Source organism: Rousettus aegyptiacus, unplaced genomic scaffold (genome assembly GCF_014176215.1).
Source record: "Rousettus aegyptiacus isolate mRouAeg1 unplaced genomic scaffold, mRouAeg1.p scaffold_m13_p_19, whole genome shotgun sequence".
NCBI lineage: Eukaryota > Metazoa > Chordata > Mammalia > Chiroptera > Pteropodidae > Rousettus > Rousettus aegyptiacus.
Genome location: NW_023416294.1, coordinates 3,169,549 through 3,179,224, shown reverse-complemented (window position 1 = coordinate 3,179,224; position 9,676 = coordinate 3,169,549). Strand labels below are relative to the sequence as shown.

The 9,676-nt window shown below is 51.2% G+C and overlaps 1 pseudogene; it reads left to right on the top strand.

Moving 5' to 3' along the window:
* Positions 1-288: 288 nt before the first annotated feature.
* Positions 289-407, top strand: LOC118613568 (annotated as a pseudogene).
* Positions 408-9,676: the final 9,269 nt, after the last annotated feature.

Here is a 9,676-nt window from a genome sequence, read left to right as displayed (position 1 = left end):
GTCTAAAATTTCACACATGGGTAAATTCCCCCTAACACTTTCTTACGGCAACACAGAAGAAGACAGCAAACATCTTAGGTTTACGGCCTGAGATTTAACCAGGAGGCCATTGGATTTATTGTAATTAGCAGCATCTTCTCTGAGTTTCATCCCAAGCTTTGAAACTATTTGTATGTGTACAATTTCCTGTTAGACAAAGATCTACTTCATTCTGCTCACCAGTAGCTTTTCTAGTCCTATCGGTTAATAAGAAGTGGTCTTAGAAATCCACATAAGAAATTACTCTCATTCTATAGCCATGCTACCCTGAACAAGCTTGATCCCATCTTATCTCGGAAGCTAAGCAGGGTTGGGCCTGGTTAGTACTTGGATGGGAGACCACCCAGGAAGACCAGGTGCTGTAGGCATAAAAAATAAAAAATAAAATAAGGAATTGTAAGCTGACAAGGCCCTTGCAATCTGTGAGCTCAAGCAAGGGTTGTCTCGCCTAAAAAAAAAAAAAAGGAAAAGAAAAGAAAATAATAAAAAATAAAATAAAATAAAAATATGAAATTACTCTCAGATCTGAGAAAAGGACATTTTCTCTTTTCCTCTTTTTTTTTTTTTTTTGGCTGTATTCCAGGAACTCAGGGCCAACTTGTGTGTATAATTGTGGATTCCTTAGCTTACTTTTTTTTTTTAATGTAAATTTGCTCTCTTATTTTAACTCCTTCATTTTTGCCTTCTTAGTCCATCCTGAGTGGCCGGGGATTCCCTTTATCGAAACCATTTATTATTGAGCATCTTCAAACATTTGTGTCATCTAATATTAAAAGAGTAAAGAGAGATCGCTTTGCAGATATTAAAACTTCATCTAGCCCGCAAGCATTCAAGAGTTCTGGACCAGGCATCAGAGACGGTTTTCTGCGAAGGGCCAGAGAGTGCCTGTCTTCGGTTTCGGGGACCGCAGCGGTCTCCGAGGCCACTTCTCAGCTCGGTGGAATTAGCCGCAGTGAACGCGGAAGTACACAGGCAGGGAGGGCCGTGTTCAATGACACCAGACGGACGGACGCTGGAATTTGAATTTAATATGGTGTTCACGCGCCGTGATGTATCGTTCTTCCTAGAATTCTTTCGTCCGGTGATTTAAAAATGCGAGCCCCGTTCTGTAGCTCGCCGTCGGTAGGAACACAGGTGGGGGCAGTGAGTCATCCTCTCCCCCACCCTCGCTTTCTGGGTCATGCCCTCCCCTTACCTGACTTAAAGGGGTGCCGTCATAGCCCTGCACGCAGCAACTTGACTTTTGCAGGTGTCTGGACACAGGACGGGGAGACAGGTACATCGTCCCGTGTATTTAGATTGAGAGGATATTTCTGTTTGCATGCGGTAGAGAGCGTGGGGGTTATTTATACTCGTCTTCAAGAACAGGTTTGGGAAAGATGAATCACGCAGGACGCGGGACAGGCAGACCCGTGATTCTGAGTATGAATCACCACACTGTCATTCAGGTACGCCAAAGGGCAGCTTGGCAATCGATCAGAGTGATGAGTTTTATCTTCAAACGAACTTAGAAATTGTGTACGCAGACCTGATAAGGCGCGTTCGTGGCTCTTGCATACTTTTCTGGAAAATTTTCAACAGTCTTGAGATAAAAGTTGAATTCCACCGGACCCCAAGGAGACCCCAACCTAGTCTCATGTGTCACACGGCTTCCTCATGACAAAATTCGCAGTTCTCATCACGTAGGACAGAATAACGCTGGTGGATCCAGGGTTGCAATGAAGAGTGACGTTATGGATATTGTCACTGCACATGCCGATCGGAAAGGCCGGTGTAACTTTTGAAATGATTGCCTCTGATCGTCAAATTCATCGTTCAAAGGCTGCACATCATCTCCTTAACAAACTCATATCGGTTAACCGTTGCAGACTAGATGCTGTGCCTGTCCCCACGGAAACAAACATTTCTCCCGTTCTCTCACACGTAAATAGTTAATATGGAAAATGCTCTCTTCGTTTATTTGGATTTTAGCAGAAAAGCGTTTGATAAGCTCCCGAGTCCGGTGTTATCATTACACTAAAACGGTCTGATTCGGTAGTGGTCCACAGCAAACATGAGCGTTCAAATGTCAAGGGTTTTTGAAACTCTCCAAATTATATGTTCAACATCACTGTGGCAAAACGCATTTTACAGCTATATTTTAACATACATATCCAAATTGCGAAATACGTTAACAGCACACGCTCTCAATTAACTTACCACTTAACGTGGGAATCTAAGATGAAATAAATGAAAGCTGATTATGTCAGTATGCATTTTTCAAAATGACTGTAACTCTGGCATTTAGACCCAGGTAACAGACAATTAAATACGAAAACATCCTGACTACCGCATGCATTTAAACTTTAAAATTAGCTCACGGAAGACATCCTCGAGCGATGATGGCGTCCTCTGCAAATGACTGTAATCCCGTTCCATAAATATTGATGAACTTTCCACGTCTGAAATCACTCTTGCTGGATCTTACCACGTCCTGTTTGTGTTTCTAAAATTGAAATGCTTCTCTGGAACTCGGGAAAGTTCTGTTATTAAGGCGCCTAGAACGGGTTCCATGCAATAATGTCAGTGATCAGAGCAGGCTGTGACCAGACCTCTCTCAGACGCACGTAGCTTGCTGAGTCAAGGATGTGTGACAAGCCGCGTTTCGACGCCACCCGCGGAGCCAGCTGTTTCCTGCGAGGCCACACGTGGCGATCAGAAGGGACTTTCGGTCACATTAGGAGAGCAATCTGTTTGTCACGTCTACCAGAATTGCTCCCACGGAGGACGATGCTGAGGGATGGAGGACTTGGCCACGGATCCCAGGAGTCTGTCTGGAGAGCACGGACCGTCATCGGCACCACACCACCGTCAAAACAAACGGGACACAACTTCGCAGGCGACAGAGCTCTGTGCAGAAGGCAGCTTTCCCATCACTCGACTTTAATGCACAGGCTCGGGGCTGAGAAGGGTTTTTAGGCTGGGTCCGTGCACATGGGAGGAAACACTTCCTGGAGCCCACACTGTTTACAGATCATTCAGAATCTATCAGTCGAGTGCTGAAAGGGGGTTTTCATTTTTGTTTTTTGTTGTTGTTGTTGTTTTGGTTTATTCATTGTTTCTTTTTTTCTTTTTGCTCTGGCCATTGGAAAGTGGCACTTTAGTAGCGACTTGAGTTCTGCAGATAGTAGACAAATACAACGTTGCCATTTTTCTTTTTTCTAAGAAGAATTACTCAGGGAGAGGGGAAGAATAACAGAATGGTTTTCTTTAAAACAAAAAAATTGCAAACGGGTTCAGGGATTTTTAACGCGTTTTTCGGTGGACTTCCCATGCGCAGCCATTTACGTATAGAGACACGCCATGACTTTACACAGACATTAAAATAAAGAGCCTCAGACCCACGTTTCTCCCCGGTGAGCCTGCGCGGCTGCTGTGGATCTCGGGCAGAGGTGAGCAGAAGCCAGACGTCACGGTCTAAGCCGGATGTGTCCGGCCCGGTGGGCTCACAAGCGTCAGTCAGTGACCACCGTGGGGGCTGCGGCCACCCAGCCATGTGACCCAGGCTCGCACGGAAGGGACCGGAAAGCACCTTACACACTGGAAGACGCAGCAGAAGAAAGTCACACTAACCGACGAAGCCCAGAGCGTAGCTGAGGGAAGGGGCGTCACACCTGTCACACCACCGCAGCGAGCAGGAGGGCCCAGGTCGGCGGGCGCCGCTCGGCGGGGGAGGCTCAGCTCCCGTCTTGGGCAAAGGCTTCGGGGGAGCCTGGGATGGGAAGCTGGCAAGGCTGGGCCTCCCGGCAACCCGTATGTGGGCGCAGGCGTACTCCGGGACATCAGTGCGGATTGTAGCAGATGCTGAGTCACCCAGCTCGTACATAAAACACCCCCAAAGGTCACCCCCGTGAGTATTCTGTGACCCCGAGGAGCTGGGGACGGGAAGCGCTGGGCGCTTACTTCACCTCTGACCCTCGCCGTGACGGCCGGAAAACGTCCCAGCCTCCTGGCCCCTCGGTTCTCCACATGGTCCGCAGTTGTCAGCACGGCTCGATTGACTTCTCTTTCTTTCCTGTCTCCCTTCTCCAAGTCCTTCGTGGGGAGAACCACCCCTCAGATGAACGCTGAATGTCCTACGCCTTGCCTTGGAGGGGGGGGGGTGGTCCTCTTCGGGGGGAGTCAGACTCGGGGCCTGCCACGGAGAGGCGGGCCTGTCTGCGAGCAGAGCTGGTGATGCTGCCCAGGAACCCGCGAACTAACACCAGCTGACAAACGCATTTGATGAATTGCATCCCAGTTTGAAGTCCATGAAGCTGGTGATTCCACACAATAAGGAAAATTATTCCCCTCTGGCCCTGAATTTTATGAGCGTCGATTCAGACCTCTGCGTTGTCACTTCTCACACACACACGCACACGCACACGCACGTGCGCACACACGTACACACACACGCGTGTGCACGCGGACTACCCACTGTTTTGCTCCGTCGAGCCGTACCTGGGCCATTGCTTCTCAGCTTCCAGGTGTCTGCTGGTGACCGAGGACACATGGGGTCATAATGTTAATTGGACCGTGTTCGGATTTTCTGAACCAAGCAAGGGAGGCCCATGGTTTTCCATCTGGGTTTCGAAGGTGCTAGTTTGGGCCCGGTCACTAAGCGTATACTGCATCATTTAGAAGGAAACAGGCAAAGTGCTCTGGGGCTCTGGCTCCCTGGATGAGGCGGGTCTTGCCAGAGGCCGGGGAAGTGCCCACAACACCTGCCGGCATCGAGGGGTCAGCCAGCTGGACGCGGGGGGCGGGGGAGGGCGGCACTCCACTCTCACCCGAAAGAGTGAGGGCTGGAAGGCCGAAAGTCACAACGGCCTTTGGGTCTTAACCGACAGTCCTTCGCACGGTGAGATTTAGGCATCTAAAACAAGTCCACAGTGACAATGACGAGGGGAAGAAAGACCCGAACGTTGAGAGAATGATGGAAAATCTGCCTCTCCGATTCCACTTCACGCAGACTGTGGCACGAGACTATCCTGAACATGACTGGACTCCAGAAGCAGGTTGGGGAAGACTATTTTCTGGGGGTAGGTACTGAAGGGACCCGCTCCGGGCAGCAGCTGGAGCTACCGGGCGACGTGACACACGCCAATTCGTTCCAAGTCCGGGTTTGAACCACACGCCGAAATTCCCCCAATCACAAACAAATCGCACTGTATTTCAACAGCCTCTCTGCTTAGAGCTGCAGCTTGGCGGGCCCCTGGCACGGTGGAGTCGGTCGGTGGAAACACAGTTCTTGCACAGAAGGATATTGTGCGTGTGTGTGCTTTATTCTACTTGCCAACTTTGCGCTAATCCCCAGTGACTCTGTTGTGCGTAGGGGTTCTTTTACTTGGCCCTGGTGACGTAATACAAAAGAATTTACCCCATTTTCCTAACACCGGCACCGCAGGAGAGACAGAACTCTAAAGACGGCAGACGCGGGCTTTCGTGCCCCCTTTGAAGATCTCGGGAGGCGCAGGCGTACGGAGAGCTAAGTGTAAAAAACGCAGTGTGCAAAGTGCCGGATTTGTTCTGACGGCTGCGATGCGGCCTCACCACCATGTCTTTCTCCGGCTCTAACATGGACAGACGCGATAAAGAACAACACACTGTACCCCACGCAATGCCTCCTTCAAGAGTCGAAAGGAACTACTTGTGAATAAAATAGAATTAACAATGGATGTTTGTAGAGGCTTCTGAAGGACGATGATTTAAATAGGGATACTCAGTGCCGTTATGGAAATAAGTTTGATTACAAGGCACTGGAAAACAGTCCCATGCTTAAACGCAAGCGTTTTCTTATCCTGTCGTTGCTAACGCGTGACTTGTGCATGACGATCGTTTATTTGTACTTTCTGTTCCATATTTCTATTTATCCAAAGGAATCCCAAGCACTAATTCAAAAAGATCTGTGCCCCTACGTTCCCCGCAGTACTGCTCACAATGGCCAAGACATGGAAACGACCTGAGTGCCCATCGACAGACACTGGACAAAGAAATTAGGGTTCGGATATATAACGGAATATGACTCAGCCATAAAAAAGCAAAATCTTCTCATCACGACAACATGGATGGACCTAGAGGATATTATGCCAAGTGAAATAAGTCAGAGACAGACCGGTACCGTAAGGTCTCAGTTACATGTGCAATCTGCAGAACGAGATAAACCAACGAAGCAGAAAGAGACTTATACAGAGAACAAACGGATGGTCTCCACATGGGAGGGAGGCTCGGGATGCGTGAGAAAGATTAAGGCACGAAAAAGTGCGAATCGGCAGCTGCAAAGTACAGCATACGGAACGCAGTCGGTAACGTTTTAATGGCTGTGCGTGGCGCCCGGCGGGGGCTGGACTTATCGGCGGAATCACTTCCTAAGTTGCATAAACGTCTAACCACGATGCTGTGTGCCGTTGCGTGTCAACTGTAATTGAAAAAAAAATTTAATTTTCCGTATTTCCCATTCTGTAAACATCGCGTAGATGTTTTACTTTCTATAGTTTATTGGAAGAAAATAAAAATCCCTGTTTAGTCGTTGATGACTTCTCTGTTGCCGGTGGTGTTCGAAGCCGGCTAAAACAATTTTCAGGGCTTCCTGATAGATATACAGTATTCGAATACGTCATAGCGGACTTGAAATTTCCATCAAGTGGTTTCAACTACCCAGGGCACTTCATTAAAATGACATTCTTCTCTAGGGACAATCCCATGACACAGGATCCAAATCAAGAAGTGACAAACTTTAGTGAACGCCAGAATCTTTATTTTTCAAGAGTAGCCGACTTAAAACTGATCTTGCGAAGTATGTCTCCGTCCTCGGACGCTGCGAGTTTGCCTCCTCCTTCCCCAGCTCTCAAATGCGAGTGTCAAAATTGTTTGTTCCCCTCTCGTCCTTCCTTCTCCATCTCGAAGCCTTCTTATCACAATCAATTTCACTATAAAAGAAACGGCGAGCCGCACGATGTTTAAAATGAAGCACTGAGTCTCTTTACAGCCTCTCAGGATGAAGAGCCCTTGGAGAATGTGCAGCATGGTGTCCACGTGTGCTTTGTAACCTCTAACCCGATCTTCGCACGCTGGCATTTAAATCCACTTACATGACCACTCAGAAGAGCCGGCAGAGTTCGCTCCGTAATAACCCCTCATTTAGTCGACGACGATGACCGAGTCGCCCTTCAGAGCGAAGGCCTTCGGCGTTCGCGGCCTTTCCTCAGGCCCGCGTCGGCTGCTCCTCGTGCCCTGTCGTAGACGTGGCCACCCCATAAAAGCAGGGGCGAGCCGCCTGAGAACGGGTCATTAGAGGGCTTCCTGCCTCTGCTCTAGAAACGGCATCTCAGAGCGGCCGGCCGCGTCGCATGAGCATTTCTTCAAGTCGTCACCGATGGATGCGCCGGCTCCCAGCAAACTCAGGTTACGCCACCGTCAGGCCCGTCGGGAGACGGAGATCTGGGATGGAGGTTCGACGGCTGGTCTCTGGGACGTGCCCGGACGCCTCTAGTCTCTCCGTCACCGTCCCTGCTCCCGGGCTTCGGATCTGTTTGTCGTCGCTTTTGTCCAGGTGGGGTTTCGGGGAGCAGAAAGCGATGCCCGCTTGCTGAAGCGAGAGGTTTCCTGCTACGTCTGTCAATGACCCGCGTCGCGAAGAAAAGGAAAAGCACGTCGCTCGGGTCTCTGAAGGAGGAGCCGCGGGGCCACATGAAGCACCTCCTGCCATACCTGTCTCCGGCTGGGACTTTTTGTTGTATCAGTGTCAGCGGCAGCACAGGCGACGAGCCGTTGACATCGCCTGTTTGCGCAGTGGTCCCCCGTGTGCTGTGAGGTTTCTGACGGGAAGGAGGGGGCTCAGACTGTTCTGTTTTGCTGCCCGCCGCTCCCCCTATGGGCACGGGGCCACAGTGCGTGTCCAGCCCACGCTCGTTAAACCAGAGATGTGACGGGTAAAAAGTCCACGGGTCCTTGTCTAGAACCCCCCCCCCAGGCGTCCTGTCCTTACAGAAATTCCAGAGAATTCACAGAGAATTCCAGGCACTTTGCCTGAAACCCCGTAACCGAAAGAAGGCGCGGCCCGGTGTGTGCAGCGTGACACATGCTTCCGTTGGGGTACGGCACCCATCAGGAGAGCACGATAGGACCGAGCTGTGCTAGATGCATCGTTCCGCATTCTTGCTTTGCTTATGCAAAGAAAGAAATAAATAGGACAAAAACGTTCGCTCCATCGGCACGTGTCTGAATGCAGGGAGCAGGGGGAAAGGTTGGGTTCGGGACAGTCACGGAAATCACGCGGGAGAGGACGGCGCGTGGTCTCTGCGTGCCCGCGGTCACGGTCCTCATCGCTCAGCCTGGGGCGTGCGTGTGTGCGCGCGTGCGTGTGTGTGTGTGTGCACGCGCGTGTGAGCGCATCTAACACGGCATCGTTGGCGCTCATTCCTCTGCTTCCTGCTCTGTGCGTCCACATCCTGCCCGACTCCGGAGCCCCCGACCTCGTCTGGTTTGTCCCCTCCTGCCCCCACGGAGCCAGAACGGTCCCCAGCACCCAGTGGGACAGACGCTGCTTGTTGAGCGTTGGCTGCTGGACGAGAGGCTGCCGTCCCGGGAACTCCGTCCACCCGCAGACTTGGCAGGGAAGGACCGGGGTTCACGGCTGCGGGAGAAGCCGCTCACCCGGGAACGGGCTTCTCGGGGTCTAATTTCTCACAAGCCGTCAGTAGCACCCGGCTTCTTCTCTGCGAGGAGAAAAGTGAGACAGAAAAGTCCTTCGGCCACGTTGCCCCGTCCACCGCCCCCCCCCGGAAGAACCAGGCGGAACCCTCTGGCCCCGCGAGTTTTCCGCGTCCGCTCTGGGGCACCGGACATCCCGGCCCCAGGGAGATCTCTTTAGGGAGGTTCAGGAAGGAGTGTTCTTTCGCCACTGGAGATAATAACCACGAGGAAAACCTGCCTGCACACGTCGTAATCGGCTTGTCGCCGGGTGAGTCGCGACGCGTAAAAAGGCGTGAGGACGTTCACCGCTTCGAATTCCAGTGGGAAATAAAGACAGAAGCCGGGGCGGCTTCTGCAGCCAGGGAGGGGCCCCTCCGAGGCTGGGGTGCGGCCGAAGCCGCAGGCATCCCGGAGGGGACCGTGCCGCCGTCGGCCGCATGACGGCAGGTCATCGAACACCTGGGTTTTCACTGACAAGCATCCTAAAGAAGCCAGTGAGATTTGGCAGGAGAAAATTGTGGGAGTCGTTAGATCGTCCTCCGGCTCAACGCGAGCTCATTAAAAGGACCCTGTGTGAAAATAGTCCGTGTGTTTTATATTTAACACGAACAGAGTATTTTAGTGTTTTGAATTTCGCAGGAAGAAAACAATGCTATACACGGAGTAACGTTTTGATGATGAATCGATGAATACAGTTGATGGAAACAAAAAGGTCCCCAGACCCTCCCCCGGAGCAGGTGACATAATGGACGTAGTTGTGGGCTCACCGGACACCACTATTCGTGGGTTGGGGGAGGTGGTTAATTCTATGTCTCGAGGGCAGGCAGAGCGCTGCTATTTGCCGACAGAGTCAAGGTCACATTCTGGGTCCCCCCGACCTGATCGATCTCAGACCGCGACCTAATATTAGCCGTGAGGACGGTGC